The sequence below is a fragment of the Mesoplodon densirostris genome, chromosome 10 (genome assembly GCF_025265405.1).
Source record: "Mesoplodon densirostris isolate mMesDen1 chromosome 10, mMesDen1 primary haplotype, whole genome shotgun sequence".
Taxonomy (NCBI): domain Eukaryota; kingdom Metazoa; phylum Chordata; class Mammalia; order Artiodactyla; family Ziphiidae; genus Mesoplodon; species Mesoplodon densirostris.
In genome coordinates, this window is record NC_082670.1 from 60,795,118 (window position 1) to 60,817,598 (window position 22,481).

The window sequence follows — 22,481 nt, forward strand, 5'->3', positions numbered from 1 at the left end:
CAGGGTCCAAGAAGCACAGCCAAGTCCATTCTGAGCTCATCTGTGTTCTAGAGACTAGAGTCTCAGCCCTTTGACCAACTGGTTGTACAACAAACCAGTTAACTTTTCATTTCTTTAATTTCCCTTCTTGTAAAGTGGAGTTAATTAATATCCTTCTTAGGGGACTCTCTTGAGAACAACTTACATTATCATAAAGACTTAAAAAAAATAGTGCTACATAAATGTTGAGTGAAAATAAATTGTTCTTCCTCATTATATAAGCTCCTCCCTTAAAAAGTCAGCTGACATTTATTTATGTACTCTGTGTTCCTGCTACTTTATCTAAATATTTGTCTTTCTTACTTGGTTAGCTATGTGGATTGGGTCTGTATCTTCATTTGGTATAGTGGCCATTGTGGCCACTAGTGACTCAATTGTCATTCATGTTCATGATGTTTTTGACAATGATGATTCTGTCCTGCCTAATTCCCCAGATCATCAATCAATTTGAAATGAGTTCTCGGACACTTTCAAGAGAAAAGAGCTTGTATTCTTTCAACCAACCAACCAACCAACCAACCAACCAACCAACCACATGTGAAAAGCAGAAAGATATGTGGGTCAAGACTCTGGCCCTGGCACTCGTTACTTCCGCTCTTCAAGATAGGAGTTGGAAAAAAAAAAAAAAAGATAGGAGTTGGGGCCTCCCCCATTTTTCTCAGTAGGCGGCGGCGGCGGTTTGAGATGTTCGGCCTCAAGAGAAACGCAGTAATCGGACTCAACCTCTACTGTAGGGGGGCCGGATTGGGACCGGGTAGCGGCAGCGGCGCCTCCGCTCCGGGGAGGCGGCTTTTGGCTGCGGGAAAGGAGGCCACGGCCGGGCGAGAGGTAGGGGGAGGGGAAACCGGCGAGGTGATTGGCGGAAGCGCCGGCCCGAGCCCCCCCGGCCACTCTCGCGCCCGACGCCCGGAGGGTCGTGCGGCCCTCGCCCATTGGCGCCGAGGGCCCCGACGTCACCGCGACCCCCGCCAGGCTGCTGTTCTTCGCGCCCACCCGCCGCGCCTCGCCGCCCGAAGAGATGGAATCCTCGGCCTCCGACGCCATCATGTCGCTCGAAGAGGAGCTGGACGGGTTCGAGACGGAGCCTCTAGGGAAGCGGCCGTCCGTCCTGCCTTTGCTGGAGTTGGTCGGCGAGGCCAGTAACACCTCGGGCAAGGACGGCTCACTCCCCTCGACGCCGCCCCCATCAGAGGAGGAGGAGGAGGACGAGTTGTACCGGCAGTCCCTGGAGATTATCTCTCGATACCTCCGGGAGCAGGCAACCGGCACCAAGGACGCGAAGCCACTGGGCGGGTCTGGGGCCGCCAGCCGGAAGGCGTTAGAGACCCTGCGACGGGTCGGGGACGGTGTGCAACGGAACCACAAGACGGCCTTCCAAGGCATGCTTCGGAAACTGGACATCAAAAACGAAGACGATGTCAAATCTTTGTCTCGAGTGATGGTCCATGTTTTCAGTGACGTAGTAACAAACTGGGGCAGGATTGTGACTCTCATTTCTTTTGGTGGCTTTGTGGCCAAACACTTGAAGAGTATAAACCAAGAAAGCTGCATCGAACCATTAGCAGAAAGCATCACAGATGTTCTCGTAAGGACAAAACGAGACTGGCTAGTCAAACAAAGAGGCTGGGATGGGTTTGTGGACTTCTTCCATGTAGAGGACCTAGAAGGCGGCATCAGAAATGTGCTGCTGGCTTTTGCAGGTGTTGCCGGAATAGGAGCTGGTTTGGCGTATCTAATAAGATAGCCTTTTAAGTGCAATAATTGACTCTTAACCAACTCCAGCCACCAAAACCACATACGCCTGCTGTGAAATCAGATGTATTTATGAAGTTGGACTTCAAGCTGCGCAGGCCATAACCTCCAGGAGTTCTACTCTAGCAACGTAGAAAAGCAAGCGGCAGGGGGCTTATGGCTAACAGGAATAAATACATGGGAAAAGTAATCCCTCTTGAAGAGTCACTGTCTGAAAGAAGTGGAATTCAGTTTCAGCAACAGGCAAACTTTGGGAGGCCACGGAGGAGGACTTTTAGATTTAGTGAAGACGGTAGGGTGGAGAGACTTTAATTACCTTGCCTAGAACAGGAAAGTGGCCAGTAGCCAGGCTAGTCATAGAGTTCATTAAATATGCCCACTGAATCCATTAACTTCTATAGTGTTAAAATAGAAGCACTAACAACGCCAGCGTTATGTGTAAAATGGATTTTAAGCTACAAGTAAGAGAACCTATGACTAGAAGCCTCAACACTGTACAACAGAATGTGAAGGGAAGCTTTATCCTCTATAATTAGCTTTCCTAGATGTGCTTCTTGAATAGAAAGTCCAATGCTCAGGATGTTTATACCTGTTCTCCTTTGGCTTGGTTTGAGTGATTCCTAGTTTATTAGCCTAGTGTCGTGGCCAAGAATACTTGACTTAAGGCTCAATTACAAATCTGGAATATTCTGTTTTTAAGACAAAAACGTGTAATCGTCTGTAAAAATTGTATATATTTTTACAGAATATCTGTTTGAAATGTAAAGGGAGAAAAGTCTGAAATTACATTAGTTTTTTCATACCCTTTTGAAATTTACAACTTCTGTAGTTAGGAACCTGTTTCTTATAGCTTTTTCTATTCTAAATTTTGTGCTAGTCAGTTCTAGATTGTATACAGAACCAACTGATGTAATTGTATGCAACCTGGTTGTAGTACAACAATTCTGATTCATAACTATGCAGGCTTTAATTTTCCTATCTGATTTTGGTAAGTATTTCTTAAATACCTGTTTGGGTTTTGTTTTTTGTTTGTTTTAAACCTGGGGCTGAGAAATTGAGGAATGGAAATTAATCCTTTCACTTTGTTACATGTGGGTTTTCAATAATTGAGTCAAGGTTTTAAGGATTTATTGGGAGGGCGGGGCACATGGGCTGATGACTTAGAAATAGTGGGCTCTGATTGGGCAACTACTCATTTGAGTTCCTTCCATTTGTCTTAATTTAACTGGTGAAATTTTAACTGAGTTCATGAGCTCATCTTCAAAGCTTTTGCTAAAAGATTTTCAGCTGTTCCAAATGGGACTTATTAGGAGTATGTACAAAAAGATCACATTGGGTGGATGAGAGACATTTGATCCCTTGTTTGCTTAATAAATTGTACAATGATGGCTTGGAAAAGCAGGCTATAGTCTAACCATGGTGCTATTACTAGGCTTGCTTGTTAAACACAGGTCTAAGCCTAGTGAGTTAATAAAACGAATACTTATTTCATTTCTATTAAAAAAAAAAAAAGACTCTGGCCCTGAAAACACGATAGTAAGGGACAAGGCACAGACTTGGAGGAGAGAGACCCATGGATGCTCTTGCCAGGTGACTTTCCTGCTCTTTTAAATTAATATTATTTTTTTCCCTCCCACTCTGTTGAGGTACAATTGACAGATAAAATTGTTTATATTTAAAGTGTACATGATGATTTAATATATGCATACTTTGTGAAATGATTACCACAGTGAACACATCCATCACCTTATGTAGTCACCGTGTGTGTGTGTGTGTGTGTTTGTTTGTGTGTGGTGAAAATGTTTAAGATGTATTCTGTTAGCAAATTTCAAGTGGTCATTGTGGGTTTTCTTTCTCTTCTTTTCTTTTCTTTTTTGGCCACGCTGCATGGCTTATGGAATCTTAGTTCCCCGAACAGGGATTGAACCCGCGCCCTTGGCGGTGAAAGCTCAGAGTCCTAACCACTGGACCACCAGGGAATTTCCTCAAGTGTTCAGTATAGCTAGTTATAGTCATCATGCTATACATTGTATCGCCAGAACTTATTCATCTTACTGAGGCTTGTATCCCTTGACCAGCATCTCACCATTTCCCCCATCTCTAGCCCCTGGTAACCACCATTCTACTCTCTGTTTCTATGGGATTGGCTTTTTTTACTTTTTTTTTTTTTTTTTTTTTTGCGGTATGCGGGCCTCTCACTGTTGTGGCCTCCCCCGTTGCGGAGCGCAGGCTCCGGACGCGCAGGCTCAGCGGCCATGGCTCACGGGCCCAGCCGCTCCGCGGCATATGGGATCCTCCCAGACCGGGGCACGAACCCGCATCCCCTGCATCGGCAGGCGGACTCTCAACCACTTGCGCCACCAGGGAGGCCCCTGGCTTTTTTTTACTTTTGATTCCACATATAACTAAGATCATACAGTATTTGTCTTTTTCTGTGAAGCTTATTTCACCTAGCATAATGTCCTCTAGGTTCATCTGTGTTTTTTGCAAATGGTAAGATTTCCTTCTTTCTCATGGCTGAATACTATTCCATTATACTCTATCTATGTATGTATGTATCTATCTATCTCATTTTCTATATCCATTCCCTATCTTGGCTATTGTGAATAATGCTGCAATGAAAATGAGAGTACAGATATCTCTATAACGTACTGATTTCATTCCCTTTGGATAAATATCCAGAAGTGAAATTGCTGGATCATACAGTTCTCTTTTTAAGTTTTTTGAGGAAACTGCATACTGTTTTCCATGGTGGCTGCACCACCTTACATTCCCACCAACATTGCACAAGGGTTCCCTTTTCTCCACATCCTTGCCAACACTTGTTATCTCTTGTCTTTCTGATGATAGCTATTCTAACAGGTGAGGGGTGATATCTTACTGTAACTTTGATTTGCATTTCCCTGATGATTATTGACATTGAGCACCTTTTCACGTACCCATTGGTCATTTGTTCGTGGCTTTTTTTCCATAGTAAATACTACTACACTATCTGCAGTTGGTTGAATATGTGGAGGCAGAACCTCGGATATGGAGGAACCTCAGATATGCAGGAACCTCGGATATGAGTGCCAACTATAAGTTATACGTGGATTTTCGACTATGCGGAGGGTCAGTGCCCCTAACACCTGCATTGTTCAAGGGTCAACTGTAGTTATTTATTTATGTATTTATTTATTTATTTTGGCCGTGCTGCGCAGCATGCAGGATCTTAGTTCCCCAACCAGGGATCGAACCTGTGCCTCCTGCAGTGGAAGTGTGGAGTCTTAACCACTGGACCACCAGGGAAGTCCCCTGTAGTTATTTTTAATACTTTTGTTCTTTAACCTTTATACTAGAATTAAATGATTAACACACCACTATGTTACAGTATTAAAGTAGTCTGAATTTGATTATATAGTTACTTTTATTTTATATTTTCATATTCCTAAGTAGCATCCTTTCATTTCGGCTTTAGGAATACCTTTCAGCATTTCTTGTAGGGCAGGTCTATTGGCAATGAACGCCCTTGGCTTTTGTGTGCCTGGCAAAGGCTTTATCTTTCCTTTGCTGCTAAAGGACAGACAGCTTTGCTGGGTAAAGTGTTCTTGGTTGGGGTTTTTTCTTTCAGCACTTTTATGTATCATCCCACTCTCTCCTGGACTGCAAAATTTCTGCTGATAGCCTGTTGAGGGTTCCTTTGTATGTGAGAATTTTTTTTTCTCTTGCTGCTTTAAAAATTCTCCCTTTGTCTTTGATTTTAGACAGTTATATTGCAATGTGTCTTGGAGAAGATCTCTTTGGGCTGAATCTGTTTGGGGACCTATGAGCTTCATAAACTTGGATGTCCAAATCTCTCCCTAGATTTGGGAAGTTCTCAGCCATTATTTATTTAAATAAGCTTTCTGCTCCTTTCTCCCTTTCTTCTCCTTTGAGGATTCCAATAACACGTTCTTTTGTCTGATGGTATCCTATAATTCACATAGACTTTCTTCATTTTCATTCCCTGTGATAGCTTCTTTGCTTTCTGGAACAACAAAGTATCCCAGGATCAACCTGTACATTTCTGCCCCCAACATGGAATTAATGATTTTCTTTAAAGAGTCCTGGCTCCTTGTATTGATGGAAAGGAATGGTGTTTAGGGATCACCTCCTGGGTGTCAGGGATGCATGCTGTTATTAAACCCAGCAATAATGCATCACATCAAGGATGAATAGAATGTACGGAGCCAGACAATAAACTGCAAGTTCATACTGATATTTCCAATTTAGTTTTCAGATTATAGAATTTTCCCTAACTTCTTTGCTTTTATATTTGCATTTCTTTTCTCTTACACTGCAAATCTTGATTCTGAATGAATTTACTATAATTGATTATTTGCTTCTTCTAACTTATACACATTACTGAGTAATAAAAATATTTCCAAGTAATATCTCTACATACATGTTTTTTTTTTTTTTTTTTTTTTTTCTTTTTGCGGTATGCGGGCCTCTCACTGTTGTGGCCTCTCCCGTTGCGGAGCACAGGCTCCGGATGCGCAGGCCCAGCGGCCATGGCTCACGGGCCCAGCCGCTCCGTGGCATATGGGATCCTCCCAGACCGGGGCACGAACCCGTATCCCCTGCATCGGCAGGCGGACTCTCAACCACTGCGCCACCAGGGAGGCCCTACATACATGTTTTTAAGAATGTTTGTAAAACATTCCAATATTACTTAGTAACAATAAGACTATGAAATTCAAGATTTCTCTGTTGATTCTTTCCTTCCCTTAGGGTATATCCCTTTGGTAAACAAAACTGTGTTTTAAAGTCACTTGAAATAATTTTTGTTTGGTTGTGCTACCCACTTGATATACAGTTAAGTTCATTTGTCTCAGTATGGTTTCAATTTTAGGAACTACTCTTCAGAAATTAGATTTAACTTTTCAATTATATTAAAGGTTCCCATGGTTTCAAAGTCAAAACTATAAAACAAGGTGTATTTAAAGAAGCCTAGCTTCCCTATCTTTCCCCTCTACTCTGTTCCTCCTTATAAGTAACTACTTGTCTTAGTTTTTGGTTTTCCTTCCATTGTTTCAGAAAATATAAGCAAATGCATAAAAATATCCACCTCTTGTTATTACTCTAAAGGTAGCATACTATAAACACTTTTTCCCACTTAACAGTATTTTCTGCCCACTAGCCCATTGTGTTTTATCCTAGAGATCCTCCTCATGACTCAGTGCACAGTTCTCTATGGTGTGAATATATCATGGGGTTTATTCAATCATTCTCTATTAATGTACATCTGGTTCCCTCATTCTTAATCCTGAGTGGATAACCATCTGAGGAAAATCCATAACAAGGAAAACAAAACCAAAAACAGAAACAGAAAAAGGAACCTGGAGAACAGAGCCTATGTAGAGAAAACAAAAACTACTATATCTGCAGGGAAATTAGAAAAGTTATATAACCATGGAAAAGAGAACAGGGTACTCCAACGAAGGAATGCTTACAGAATAAGAAAGAGCTCTTGGAAAAATCAAAGTGTGGAATCGAAATTTAAAAAAATAAAAAACCAAAAACTTCATTAAGAAGGATCAGAAGATAAAGTTGAGGAAAGCTCTCAGAAATTAGAGCAAAAAAACAAAACCCCTGGGCTTCCCTGGTAGCACAGTGGTTGAGAGTCCACCTGCCGATGCAGGGGACATGGGTTCGTGCCCCGGTCCGGGAAGATCCCAGATGCCGCGGAGCGGCTGGGCCCGTGAGCCATGGCCGCTGAGCCTGCGCGTCCGGAGCCTGTGCTCCGCAACGGGAGAGGCCACAACAGTGAGAGGCCCGCATACCGCAAAAAAAAAAGAAACAAAAAAAACAAAACCCCATAAAGATGGAAAATAGAAGAGAAGTGATTTGAAAATCAGGGGACTACATCATAGAGATCAGTCCTGGAAGTCCAATAATAGGATTTCCTAAAAGAGGGAATAGGGGAAATGGAGGAGAAGAAATAACAAAATTATTTAAGATAATTTCCAAGAACCAAAGAGCTTGAGTTTCAAGACTGAAAGAACTCACTCAGTATACAGTGGATGGATGAATAGGCTTGCATCACAGAATATCATTGTACAACTTCAAAACATTGGGGAGAAAAAGAAGACTTTTTTAGACTTCTTAAAATTAAAAAAAAAAAGAGGTCACATAAGATGAGTAATTGGATGTTTTCAGAATTTGCAAGAGCAGAAGTGGAAGCTAGTCGTCACTGAAGTAATAGCTTCAAAGTCCTGAAGGAAAATGATTTCCAACCTAGAATTTTATACCCAGCCAAACTATATTGAGGGTGAAGGTTTTCAGACAAGCACATTCTAAAAAAAAAATTACCCAATGATGCATAAAACTGGAAAAAAAAAACCAATAACAAGAAGTAGAGTGTTATTTAGAGACACAAACACAGCCATCAAAACGATCAGCTAACAGAGGTAAAAGTGGTTGCCCCTGGGAATAGATCATGTAGGAGGGGGGAATTCTCTTTTAACTGTGAGAATGAGTAATTTTGATAAAAATATAAAAATAGCAGATAAAAAATAGAGAAGAAACAATTTTTTTTAAAAAGATGACTTTTGAGAACTTTTAAGTTGATGTGACTGTTTTGAAGACTATGATAAAAGATACAGAGGAAAAAGTATGACTCTGAGATGTTTATGGAAACTGGTTAAAGCATCAAAGTTTAGAGGCACCTTTTAAACCATCTGCACTCACCAATCTCCTGGCTTGCCCTCCTTTATGTAAGAACCTGACTAGGCCTTCTGGAAAAAGAGACTCCTTGCAGTTGGCAAGAGAGAGAGAGAGAGAGAGAGAGAGAGAGAGAGAGAGAGAGAGACATGCTGGAAGAGGTGGCTTGGGCCTTTCCTAAATACAGAACTGGGAGATGTTGGGAAAAACACTGAAGAAAGGATATGTCAACTTTCTTAAAAGTGAAAGGACCAGTGATGCCAGGGAAATGCCAAATAGCTCCAATGATTTGGAGACTAACAGTGTTTCCCAAATTTATTTCATGTTATAATCACCAGGGGAGCCTTTAAAAATCCTGAGGCCCATATCATACCCCATACCAATTAAATCAGATTAAGTAGGAGTAGGGGCCAGACATCAGTATTTTTTTTTCTCTTTTTTTTTTTTGGCCATGCCGGGGGACTTGCAGGATCTTAGTTCCCCCACCTGGGCCCTCAGCAATGAAAGCATGGAGTCCTAATCACTGGACCACCGGAGAATTCCCTGACATCAGTATTTTTTCAGAGACCCTCAGGTGATTCCTGTGTGCAGTCAAGTTTGGGAACCACTGGGGTAGAGTGTGTGTATGAGGAGGATAAGACTGGAAGGATAGGGTAAAATTGTGAAGGGCTCAAATGCCCAGCTACTAGAGGGCAATGGAGGTGCCACTGAAAGCTTTTGAACTGGAAGTGATGCAGTGTGGTATATGGGGAGATTAATGCGTAGAAGAAGTGGGAGGAGGTGAGTTCCAGAAGCACGGAGAACACTGGCTAGACTGATAGTCTAGTTCTTAAAGTCAGAGGAAGCAGCACAGAGAAGTACGCAGGCTGTGTGCGTTTGGTGTGTCCACGGGTCACAGAGTCCTCCCTGCCTCATTGGAAACTACCGTTCCTCTCTCTCAAGCTCCACGGGGCCCGTCTGGTGTGGTGGTCCCCCAGATGGGTGGGAGAACCACCAGGAGGCAGTGTCGGCCAAAGCCCGGCCCAAGAGAGGGCGGCGGACTCTGCTCTCTGATTGGGCCAGATCCCCGGCGTGGAGGAAAGTGATCCCAGTCCCAGAGAAGTTGAGGATCAAGCAGGGGCGGTGGGTAGGAGGCTGTGCAGCTTTTTGCGCCAACAACCAAAGAGGCAATGACAGCCTGAGGTCGTCCTAACTGCCCCCCAACTCCTTAGGTCGTCACTGCCCTTCCAGGAGTTTCCTTGCTATTCCCGCCTGCGGTGAGAGGTTCACTCCTCTGCCGGCGCCATGAAAAAGCCAGTGAGCGTCTAGAAGTCGGCGGCCTCGCCGGCCTCTTCCCACCCGAATCCCCAGCACCCCTACAATGGAGGGCCAAGCGCACAGTAAGTACTCCATGTGCAAGGAAAGACCCAACGGAGGCAAATAGGAAGTGGGAGCTGCTGGGCACGAGGGGCGTCGACCCCTTGTCCCCCTAGCTTTTTGTTGTCGGGGACGGGAGGCCAGGGGCAGAGGCGGGCCAAGGCCGTGGGCTTACCATTTCCTCAGTCCCCCCGACAATCGCGGCGACCCAGCTAGGGCGAGAAGTCACGGTGACCGAAACCTGTCGGAGGGGGGCTGTATGCTCGCCCAGTCTCTCGTGGTGACCGGCTCGAAGCACTCGTTTTCCATAGGCGGCCGAGAGCCACCCCATTGGAGCGCTCGCCCGCAAGATGGGATACATCGAAACGCCTCTTTTGAACACACGGTGACGAAGACCCCCTCCCACCCAGCGGCGACGTGCACGTGACAGTTTTCGGGCCGTCGCAACTACGTGGGAACTTGGAATAGGTCTGCGGCTGCACACAGCCGGGCGCCGGGGTCCCCGCACCCACACCCCGCTCGTCAGGGCCCGGGGGCCGAGCCACTGCGAGCAGGGGACCCCCCCCCGCGCGGCGCCTGTCCCCCGGCAAGCGGCTCCCGAGGCGGCGGCGCCGGCCATGTGGGACCCGCGGGCAACCAGGTGCGTAGCGGCGCGGGAAGCGCGGGGGGCACCTCCGCCTTCCGGGCCCCGCGCCTCTTCCCGGAAGGAGGCGGACCCGCGCTGGGGCCGGCTACCCCCGAGGCGGCGGCCGGGCTGGCTGCCCTAGCGCTCATCCAGGTGCAGACTCGGGCCTGTTGCGCGGGGTCGGGCGCGGGGCGCGGCTACGGCTTTCCAGGTGAAGGGGGACGGGGCGCGCGCTGCGACCGCGGCGGCGTGCGGCCTGCCTCGTCCCCACCCGGGCACCGAAGATGAGGCTCCCGGGCCCACCTCCCGCCTCCTTCCAGGGACCCCGGGGCCGCGAATGAAAAGACCACGGAACGCGCCCCCGGGGCACGCCTCGGGCTGGCAGGCGTCTGGGAGGCGGGATTTGTGGGGAACTTGGGAGAGTGCTGGCCACTTCCCGGCCGGAGGAGGTTGGCGATTCCAGCTCCAGGCAGGCCTCTCCCCCAGCCTGCCGGATCGTGAGCTGGGCTTGCCCGAAAGGGGCTTCACGGCCCACCATCCTCGGCTAAACGAGTGGGGGGAGGGGATTGCAGTAGCGGCCCGGGGCTCAGAAGCAGGGTCCCCAGAAGCCCAGGCTTCTGCTTCTGAGCGTTTGCAAACGCGGGCTGGGAGCCCGGAGCCTGGGAGGCGCAGTCCGCCCCCTCGCCGCGCGCCCACTAGGAGCCCCGAGCATTTGCAGCCCGGATGAAATTGTGCCTTTCTGCAGCCCCGCTCCCAGCTGGGGGCGTTTCTGGGAGGCTGCAAGCTTTGGTGCTTCCTAGGGAAAATTTTTCGGGAGATGTGCAATTTGAAAAAAAACAAAAATTTAAAGAGGAGAGAGAATGGGGGGCTCTGAGGTCTCTAGTCCCCAGCCCAGTTGCTTGTGGTCCAATCAGTCCATACTCGGGAAGAAAGCAGGGAGCCAAGGGCTTTTCGTTCCCAGCACCCAGGTTCTGCTCCCTGCCTGGTGCTGAGCCTCCAAGGTGGAAGACGCCTTTCTGAAGAAAGGCTGTTACCCGGATGGCTTGGTCTTTTGTAGTTCACACTGTTTTGTGCTTTATAGGAAGTACTACCTTGTAGGAGAGTCAGAAGTTTGTTTCAACTGTTTTGTAGTCAACTCTGTTTTGTAGAATTGCAGGATGGATGCTTGAGTTCTAAGTACCCTGTGCCGGCCCTTGCATCCTCCACAGGGCATGGTCCTGTTGCTTGTGGCATGGAGGTGGGATGGGTGTGTGTGGCATTCGTCCCTAGGGTCAGATCCCTCTACTTCAGGCCTGTGATCTTTTCAGTCTTTTCCTGATCAAGATCCACAGTAGAGAAGCACACCCACCCACATACATCTATAAGTACAAAACTGCAAGAAGAGCTTCACAGGATATTTATTCTCTCTACAGGGAGAGGCACAGTGATATTTTCTATTCTATTTTCTGTTTTTTTAAGAAACCTAGTCATAATCCCTTAACTTGATTTGATGACTGACAAACCAATTCTAGGTGGCAAGCTTTCTTTGGGGCACCCAGAGGGGCTGAGGAGAGAGCATCAGCATTTCCCTGGGAACTAACTTTGGAAGGGATGAGCTGGTTGATGAGACATGAAGGAGGCTGAGATTCAAACTTGAGTAAGGAAATTCATACTTGAGTAAGGAGAGTATTATAGGTTGTGGCTGCAAAGGCGGGCTGAAGGGTACTTCTGGTTACTCTGGCTCCATGTGTCTGGCCCCGCCAAGCTGGCCGCCTGCCATAAGCACAGTGAGTGGGGTCTTGTGTGAGTGGTGTGAGTGCTGGGGAGGCAGGGGAGTAATGGCTTCTTGCCATTATGTCTTTTTTCTTTTCTTTTTTTTTTTTTTTGAGGAAGAAGGAAGGAGAGTGCTGAAAGGCTGCCACAAGCTCTGGATTCATAAATTCGAAAGGGCACTCAAGTCTCTGCACAGAATTTCACAGCAGGGTCAGGAGCAGGGCTGAATATTTTATAGATGAAGGGCCTGAGGCCCATCACCTGGTAGTCATTATAGCTAATTAGTAGTAGATCTGGGGTTAGACCAAAAAGAGACTTTGTCTTTGCGGAATTCTTAAACTTCTCTTTGCTGACCAGTCCTGTTTTCCTGAACTTGCTACCGAAGTCCCATGGCTATGCTGTGTACCCTCTTCTTATTTTATTTTTGCTTCTTGGGATGAAGATTCTGTTAGCAGCCAAAGTAGAGCCTGCAAGCCCCATGTTTGGGTGGGAAAGGTAAGTGACCCTAAGGATGTTTTTAAAAACTGAAGTGGGGTTGGGTTGTGGGCCTCTGATCATTGTCATGGTGTGGCATTGCTTTTATTGACCTCGAGGAACAAGCTCTCCTCTGCCTTTCCAGATGAAGAAGTGGAGCTGACAAATCAGTGCCCTGCCTCTGGGTTTCCAGTCAGTGACACAGCTGACCGTGGCTCCTGGCTTTTGTATAAGTTTCCTTGAAGTGTAGCCTGAGGTTCTTAACGCCAAGAAATCTTTGTTATGAGAAATCTTTACAAGAAAGAAGACTTTGGGGGAAATGGACAGTCTCTTTAGCAAAGATGACACTTTACGTTACTGCTGAGATTGATGGTGTGGACAGTGGCAAGAGTGGGGAGAAAATTTGGGTTTAAACTTTATTTTTTTATTTTTTATTTTTGGCCGTGATACATGGCTTGTGGGGGTCTTAGTTCCCCGACCAGGGATTGAACCTGCGCCCTCAGCAGTGAAAGTGTGGTGTCCTAACCACTGGACTGGCAGGGAATTCCCTGTTTGTTTTTTAATATTTGTTTATTTATTTGGTTGTGCCAGGTCTTAGTTGCAGGACGGAGCTCCTTAGTTGGGGCATGCAAACTCTTAGTTGTGGCATGCATGTGGGATCTAGTTACCTGACCAGGGATCGAACCTGGGCCCCCTGCATTGGGAGCACGGAGTCTTAACCCCTGTACCACCAGGGGAGTCCCTCCCTGGGTTTAAACTTTTTAAAAAAGGTATTGAGCCAGGTAAACAGACATCCTGTGAACCCCAAAATCTCACAGTGCCCAAACCAAGAGCAGTGTTCTTTCTTTGGTTAGTGAGGTTGTCCATTCTGCCTGATCAGACATTTTTCTTTGTTTCAAATTTCCTAAGTAAGCATTGCCTTGTTTCCTTGATTTTGTGGAAAATCTGGAAGTGTGAATGAGCCTTACCTCTGACCCCCTGATCCAGCTTACCTGATCTACTCCATCTTTTGCCTGGGCGTTGAACATCAGCATCAGTGCCCACCTGCACCCCCGTGGCACATTTGTCTGAGCTTCCGTGAGCCTGGCGAGCTGGTGAGACCTCCTGTGTGTCTGTTGGAGACAAGCCACGTCTGGGTTTAGCTATGTCTGTGTTTGAAGTTCCGATGACATCTAGATTGAGATATTTTTATCTTTTAAGCACTGAGTCCTCCGATCAATGAGGTCAGCACTTGGAAAGGGGGCGGGATTGCTAGGCTTAGAAAATGGTGATGACCTTTTGAAGGCGTAGGGGCAGAAAAATGTTCCCTTCTTCTCTTTCATGTTCTTTGGCTGGTTCTAATAATTAAATTGACATAAGAGATTAACAGGAAAAAAACAAATTTAATTTCCTGCACATGGGAGCCCCATAAAAATATGATACTCAGGGCTTCCCTGGTGGCACAGTGGCTGAGAGTCCGCCTGCCGATGCAGGGGACACGGGTTCATGCCCCGGTCCGGGAGGATCCCACGTGCCACGGAGCAGCTGGGCCCGTGAGCCATGGCCGCTGAGCCTGCACGTCCGGAGCCTGTGCTCCGCAACGGGAGAGGCCACAACAGTGAGAGGCCCGCGTACCGCAAAAAAAAAAAAAAAAAAAAAAAAAAAGATACTCAAAGAAGTGACCAATACAGGAAGCTTTTATACCTTTTAGGCAAAGAAACGAGACATTTGTGAAGCATTGACAAGACAAAGGGGCTTGGGGTAATAAATTGGTGAAAAAGTAACAAGGTTTGTTTACACAGCCTTCTTGGCCCTAAATTCCCTGTCTCTGGTGACAAGGATGCCTTCTACCCTCCTGGTACAGGGAGGGTGCCTTTCACATGGGAAATTTATTTTCTGCCTCCAGGGGGACAAAGGAGGGTCACAGTGTCCTTTTCGCACTGGCTGTTTGTCAAGTACCTTTAATTCGAAATAACCACTATGCCAGAGGGGCATATTATTGGGTGGCATATTCAGAGGAAACCACGCCATTTTGGGGGAAACTACACAACAACAGAAAATATAGAGAATTATGTGCTCTACTGAGCAGCTGGATTTACTGTGAAAAATACTCGGATCACAGCCTTGAACTGGGATGACCTTCATGTCCTCCTGCGGCCCCTGGGGCCGTCTCCTTTGGTCACCCTCGGGCCAGCTCATCCTCTGCCATCAGAGTCCACTCCACCTGGAGGCTCCAAAATTGGTGACTTCCAAGGCTTATTGGCGTCTGGGGTCTGAACTCACTGTCCAGGTACTAAGGGTCCCCGTAATCTGGCCTCAGACTTTCTCTCTAATATACCCTTTCTTCTCCCGTCAGTATCTCACCTCTTTTTGCTTTTCTGTTTTCCAAGGCAGTTTCTCTCCTCATACCTGAGGGCCCGTACTGGCCGATGGAGGGTGTAAACACCCAAGACCTAGGCGCTGCTAACGGGGTCAGAACAGAGGCAGGGCCAGGCAGTCCTGTGAGAAAGGGTCTGCAGACAAGCCCTCCAGGAGGGTTCCCAGATCCTGAATCCTTACCAGGACAAAGTCTGGGAGGTCAGCTTTGAGCTGTGCCCGGACTGATGGAGGGCACTTCCGGCAGGCAGATGGAGAGGCGCCAGGAGGGAGAGGGGACATTCCAGGTAAAAAGGGAAGCTTCTTATGAATAATGGTGAGCACCGTTTCCTTACATACAGACCAGAGGTAATAAGACCTTGAGAGCGTGTTTGGAGGTTCTAACTGAGGAGCGCAGCTCCTTTTAAACCCTGACTGAAAAGGGGTCCTCCTCTGTGGGGGAAGGGCGTCGTCGTCCACCGGGCATGCGCAGGAGGCCGTGAGGGAGGAGCCGCGGCAGATGTCATTTAAGGGTACAATCTTGCAACTAGTTTTGGAGACCTAATGCACAGCCTAGTGATTATAGTCAACAGTATTGTATGCACATCTCAAAGTTGCCAGGAGACCAGATCTTAACTGTTCTCACCACAAAAAAAATTAGACTTGTGTGTCATAATAGAGGTATTAGCTAATGCCATGGTGGTAATCATATTGAAATAGATAAATATCGGGAATTCCCTGGGGGTCCAGTGGTTAGGGCTCCATGCTTTCAGTGCAGAGGGCGTGGGTTTGATCCCTGGTCCGGGAACTAAGGTCCCACAAGCTGTGAGGAGGGGCCAAAAAAAAGAGATAAATATCAAATCACAGTGTACACCTTAAACTGACAAAAGGTTATATGTCAGTTACATCTCAAGAAATTTTTTTTAAAAAAAGAATAGTGGTTGGGGCTTCCCTGGTGGCGCAGTGGTTGAGAGTCAGCCTACCGATGCAGGGGACACGGGTTCGTGCCCCGGTCCGGGAGGATCCCACATGCCACGGAGCGGCTGGGCCTGTGAGCCATGGCCGCTGAGCCTGTGCGTCCGGAGCCTGTGCTCCACAACGGGAGAGGCCGCAACAGTGAGAGGCCTGCATACCGCGTACCGCGTACCACGTACTGCAAAAAAAAAAAAAAAAAAAGCTTTTTCGGAAAAAAAAAAAAGAATAGTGGTGAGCAAAAGGCCTTATACGCACCAATATAATAATAATAATAATGATAATAATAACAGTTGACTCTGTGCCAGGCTCTATATTAAGTGTATTTCATATATTATTTTATTTAATCCTCATAAAAATATTATAAGCAATCTCCATTGTACAGGTTTATCTGCACCAGAATGTAAGCTTCATGAGGGCAGCAGAGGTTTGGGTCAGTCCTGCTTATTCCCATGTCCCAGCATCCAGCAGAGTGCCTGGCACACAGGAGGTGCTCAATACTTGTTGACTGGCTGAGGAAAGAGGGAGTCCAGTCATGTAGGTGATACTGTCCCTGTTTTGCACTAAGGAAACTGAGGCCCAGGGTTAAGGGAATTGGCTACCTGACACCAGGCCTGGGAGAGGCCCCGTGGAACTGGATCCCAGGTTTCTGGACTTTCTCTTCTGTGAGGAGGAGAGACACTCCTATCCTCCCCGTGGTGCTGGCTCCGGCCCTGTGACACGCTGTGCAAAGGCATGTGACAGGGAGGGAGCCAGATGAATTTGGGATCATGTGGTTACGACACGGAGAAGGCTGGAAAGGGAAGTTGAAAGGTAGGGGTGTGTGTGTGTGTGTGTGTGTGTGTGTGTGTGTGTGTGTGTGTGCTTTTCAGCCCGGCCCAAGTTCGTATTTTTTTCAAGGCCAAGTGCAAAGCCCTGTGTTTCGGGAAACTGTCAGCTGGTGTTAGAACTTGGGCTAGACCTCAGGTCCCCCCAGCACTGCTAAGGGATCTCCCTTCGAGGGGGTGCCCTTCAGGGACACCTGTAGACTCTTATTTATGGGGAGCTCCTGGGCACCTCTGGATCCTTCCCATGCCCCAGTGGATGGTGTGTCAGGCTCTCCGCTGGGTTTGTCTTGCCTTTCAGACTGAGGGGAAAGCAGGTTGCTGTGGTCTTAGGGGTGGGAGGTGGGACAGAGGCCATTAATCTGCATCTAAAGTATTACAGAGGGGCCTGGGGAGGGATGCGGAGGTGAGCGTGACTGGGCTGCTGTTATCCAACTTGAGTTCTCCTCTGAATGAGAAAGCACCTTTGTTCATGGGCTGTCACGGGGGCGGGGTGGGGGTGGGGCTTATGCCCTTGTAGGGGCTGCTCCAACTTCACAACCATCTGTAGCTCCCAGGTGCTCTGAGGGAGAGCAGGAAGCCTAAATGAAGGGATTGTGGCAGTAGTTGGGCAGCCTGGATTTAGCACAGATACTGAGTCAAGACTTACGAGCAGCCTGAGCTGGCTGATGTGTAACTTCCTCATTTATCTTGGGGCAGAGTGTGGAATGCCAGCTTTTCCGGGTCGCTTTTTTCCAGGTTTGATTTTAATTTTCAAGGCCACCCTTCCTGTTTCCCCCAGTCCCCCTGACTGCTTGTTCACCTCATCTCTCTGGGGTATTGTGAACACAGATTTTGGTATCAGACTTGGCTTTGTGCCTTGTTTGGAGAAGTCCCCTGTCTTTTTTTTTTTTTTTTTTTGTCCTTTTTAAAATAAATTTATTTATTTTATTTTTGGCTGCGTTGGGTCTTTGCTGCTGCACTCGGGCTTTCTCTAGTTGCAGCAAGCGGGGGCTACTCTTTGTTGTGGTACGCGGGCTTCAGTAGTTGTGGCCCACAGGCTCAGTAGTTGTGGTGCATGGGCCTAGTTGCTCTGCGGCATGTGGGATCGTCCTGGACCAGGGCTCGAACCCGTGTCCCCTGCATTGGCAGGCGGATTCTTAACCACTGCACCGCTAGGGAAGCCCCCCCCACCCCTTTTCTTTGATTAAACCTGTTTTCTGATCTGTAAAATTGGGATCAGAATTATACTTCCCTCACTGGCATTGTCAGGGACATTTGATGAGAAAATGTCTGAGAAGGGCTTAGCATAGGGCCTGGCACATAGTAAGTGCTCCATGAATGTTACCTGTTATCACACAGCTGCCTGGGACTACTCTCATTTGAACTGAGCAGTACAAAATGGCCAATCTGTGACACACATGGAGGAGAAATTGTGCCCACCCCCAGCCACCAACTGGGAGGGGGGGGGCTCCTTATGGCCTTCCTCTTTGGAGGTCAAATGATTGAGACTCCACTTCAGAGCCAGGAGTTGAGATGAATCCATCTTGGCCCTTCAGCGATATTTCTTGAGCATCTTCCAGGGACCTGGTGGTTTTAGGTACTTGGAACATCTGCCTTTCAGGGTCCAAACCATCTGCACTCTATCCAAGACTAAAATGTGCTGGAAAGCTCTTAGCTCTTCCTTCCCTGAGAATGAATTTCTTTAGTCTGAGTTTATATTCTTTCTCCTATTTATTTATTTATTGGAGTTAAAATACTCCTTCTCTTGTGAAATTATGGGGACAGCAGATGGTACACCTTTATTTCTTTATAAAGATGGTACACTTCAAAAAATGTTCTGATTTGGCAAATTAAGGAGTTGGCAACCTTATTTAGATTCCCTTCGATTTCTTTTCTGTGTGTGCAAATGTTACTGTTTGTCAGTTCCAAAAGTCTACCACTGATCTACAGAATTATTCTTTGCTTTTAGCATTTCTGAATCTCTGGGACTATCATTTCACAGGTGATACGTGGCCCTCTTTGCTGACTGTTGAATTTTCAACAGGTGCTTATAAATTTGGGTAAACATCTTTCTCCTTTGTTTTCCCCAAATCGCCAACAGCTTTGGCAGTTTTATTTTGGTTGGAGTCATCTGGTTGTTTCTGGTTTGTACTTTGTGTGGTTGGCTTTTGTTAAATTTGTGTCCTTCTCCGAGGGAACAGTTGACATTTCTTGGCTTTCATGGAGATGGCCAGAAAGCCAAACCACCAGTGAAGTCGGCTAGTTTAAATGAAGCCCCCCTAAACCTTTCTTCCTCTCCCATTTCTCCCGCTTAATCTGTTTCTGATAGGTAAAGAAAGCCAGAGAATCATTTATTCAAGCAACAACGCTGAGTCCTCGGTTGCAGAAATAATAAAACTTAGTAAAACTTAGTTTCTGCCTTAAGGGTTCAGGCTACTGGGGAAAGGCAGAAAAACAGTGTCTAGCATGAAGCTTTTGAGACCTAGCACAAGGCCTGCAATATCGAGGTTATGGGGGAAATACGTGTTGAAAGAATGATTAGATCCTAACTCAGAGCGTTAAGTGGTTATAAAAGCTACACACAGGGCCTGACAGAGGCGTTCAGAGCAGCAGTGGTGACTTCAGCTGGTGTGAGCGTGGCAGTTGACAGGTTTGCAGGGATGTAGAGTGTAGGGGAGAAGGTGTCTGGGGAGAAGGGCCACAGAATGTGAAAGTCCTTTGGAACTATCATGGAACTTGTGCTTGAGAGGAGGTGGGGGTGGAGGAGGCCTCATTCATGATCCCGGAGGCTTTTTTAACCTGGGCACTACACATGACCTGATGGATCTGGGGACTGTCTTGTTGATGGCCATGAGGAGGCTGAGCGGGAACTGGGTGAGTGTGGAGCAGGGAGCACTAATTACAAGGCCGATATGGTAGCAATCCAGGCTGATGGGGGCGATGTCTCTGGAGGGTGTGTGTGAACCCAGCTTGGGGACAACTGTTCTGGGGCCTGCATGCCTCTTTAGGGGAGACAAAGCTGAGGGTGAGGTGGGGAAAAAGTGACTTGCTGTAGGGCACTTTGGGTGTTCATGCTTGGATGCACAAATTGATTTGGGCCCAAGTCTTTGTTATGCAAACTAGGAATGGCACACAGGATTCATCTGGGGCATGAAAGTGTGGCCACCTAGAATGAATGTTGCCCAAAGGATTCTGAGGCCTCCTCAGGCCCTGCGGGCATGAGTACTGTGACCAGAGGCATCAGGTGGGAGGGGCAGCACCCCAGATAGGGACGCGAAGTTGTAGAGAGGGGTGAACTAGGCAAGCCATTCTCACTTCCTTCCTTTCTAGTGAATGAAAGAAAAAACTCCAACGACTTAGGCCAAAGATGGAAAGTTCTGAAAGGCTGCTGCTGTCTTTGGCAACCAGGGAAGGTGCAGGGCTGCTGCTGGGCCTCAGAGGCAGGGGAATGTGGACTTGTGGGGCCCCAGAAGGCCCTTCTCTGCCTCTCCTCTCTCCAGGTATAGGAACTGTCATCTTTCTCCCAGAGTGGTTTCTTCTCTGGGTTGGGGGTAAGGCCACACACACCCCTCTGGAGTCTCCTACCCGAGCGGCCGCCACCAGAGGAACTTTTCCCAAAGTTCCAGTCCAAACCCTCCCAGGAAGGGGGACTCTCTGGCCTGGAGGTCTGGCACCCAGAGCCCAGTCGAGGCCCTGGGCCTCCCTCCACGCACTTGGGCCCATCCTTTCAAAGGAGCAATCCTGGGCCTGCTGGGAGGCTTAAACCGCAGCCCCGCGGTGCGGAGGGCGTTGATGCCCACGCCAACACCAGGCCATGTGGGGGCTCCGGAGCGCGGCATGGAGGGGCCGGCCTAGCTGGGGCCCGTGGCCCTATGTCTTCTGGCTGCGACGCCGGTCCTGCGCATGCTGCGGGGCCACAGCCGCCGGGCGGTGGGCGCCCGAGGGGCCAGGAGGCGAACCGGGGCCCCCAGGCGGGTGTGGGCATCGTATCCGCAGTCAGCGTCCCCGAGGCCGCATTCGGGCCATGATCGCTCGGTGAAGCTGCGCCGACTCCTTCTCGCGCTCTGAGGACCTGTGCGCGCTGCAGGAGTCGGTACCTCTGCCCTCCGTGCGTGCTTCCCTGCGGGAGGGCCTGCTGGACTTCAACGCCGACCGCCTCCGCGGGGTGGACTGGACGCCGATCCTGAGGACCCTCTGCCTCTGAGCTGTATCCAGAGCTTCTTCCAGCCACGGCTTGGCGAGACAGGTTGTGTCAGAAATAAAGTTTACAGAAGTCTTGTTCCTGCGATAAGAAATAAAGATGTGACCTTCCAGTTGTGTAAAGCTCATAAATGCTGTGTAAGTGCGTCGGGTGCGCTAAGGAACATGGAGCTAAATGGGCTAGTTCTGAGAGAGAGAGACTTAACTATGTTAACAAAGGTCCATCAGAATTTCCTGTGACTGTGACAGTAGAGGGTCCTTCCTCCTCAGAAATCGAAGAGGTCAATGATTCCTCAGAAAGTGTTCAGGAAGAGCCAGAGAAAATCAGTTTGAAACAAGAAGCATTGCCGGTACAAAGTTATCACTTTAAAGCTATAGAGAAGATTATTTTTCAAATGGAAGCCTGATTGCAACACGGCACAGCTTGTGTGAGGGTTCTGTTTTCTCCTCCCATCTGCATTGTATCCCCTTGAATGGTTCCTTAAGCTTAGACCAAGGTGAATGGTGGACATTTGAACTCTAAGAAATAAAAATCAAAACATGTCGTTAGTAAAAAAAATAAATAAATAAATAAAGGAGCAATCCCAGTAGAGAAAGATTTGGGGCCATTTTCAGATGTCGACACCGCTGATCCCTCCCACCCTTCATTCAAGGCCTTGAATCACAGATTTTTCTCAGCTGCTTAACTGGTAATTTCAGGGAACCCCTGTGAAAACCGGCAAATCCTAGGGCTATGGTTTTGCCCCCCCTCCCCTCAGGGCTATGTATATATGTTTGTGTGTATGTGTATATATATATATATTTTTTTTCAATTGGAGTATAGTTGATTTACAATATTGTGTTAGTTTCTGCTGCACAGCAAAGTGAATCAGTTATACATATATATATATCCACTCCTTTTTAGATTCTTTTCCCATATAGGTTATTACAGAGTGTTGGGTCGAGTTCCCTGTGCTATACAGTAGGTCCTTATTATCAATACTTATCTGTTTTAAGCCAGGACATGGAAGCAACCTAAGTGTCCATCAACAGATGAATGGATAAAGAAGATGTGGCACATATATACAATGGAATATTACTCAGCCATAAAAAGAAACGAAATTGAGTTATTTGTAGTGAGGTGGATGGACCTAGAGTCTGTCATACAGAGTGAATAAGTCAGAAAGAGAAAACAAATACCATATGTGAACACGTATATATGGAATCTAAAAAAAAAAAATGGTTCTGAAGAACCTAGGGGCAGGACAGGAACAAAGACGCAGATGTAGAGAATGGACTTGAGGACACGGGGAGGGGGAAGGATAAGCTGGGACGAAGTGAGAGAGTGGCATGGACATATATACACTACCAAACGTAAAATAGATAGCTAGTGGGAAGCAGCCGCATAGCACAGGGAGATCAGCTTGGTGCTTTGTGACCACCTAGAGGGGTAGGTTAGGGACCGTGGGAGGGAGACGCAAGAGGAGATATGGGGATATATGTGTACG

At 47.5% G+C, this 22,481-nt stretch overlaps 1 pseudogene; it reads left to right on the plus strand.

The window, feature by feature from the left end:
• The first annotated feature begins 676 nt into the window (after window positions 1-676).
• Window positions 677-2,243, plus strand: LOC132497147 (induced myeloid leukemia cell differentiation protein Mcl-1 homolog; annotated as a pseudogene).
• Window positions 2,244-22,481: the final 20,238 nt, after the last annotated feature.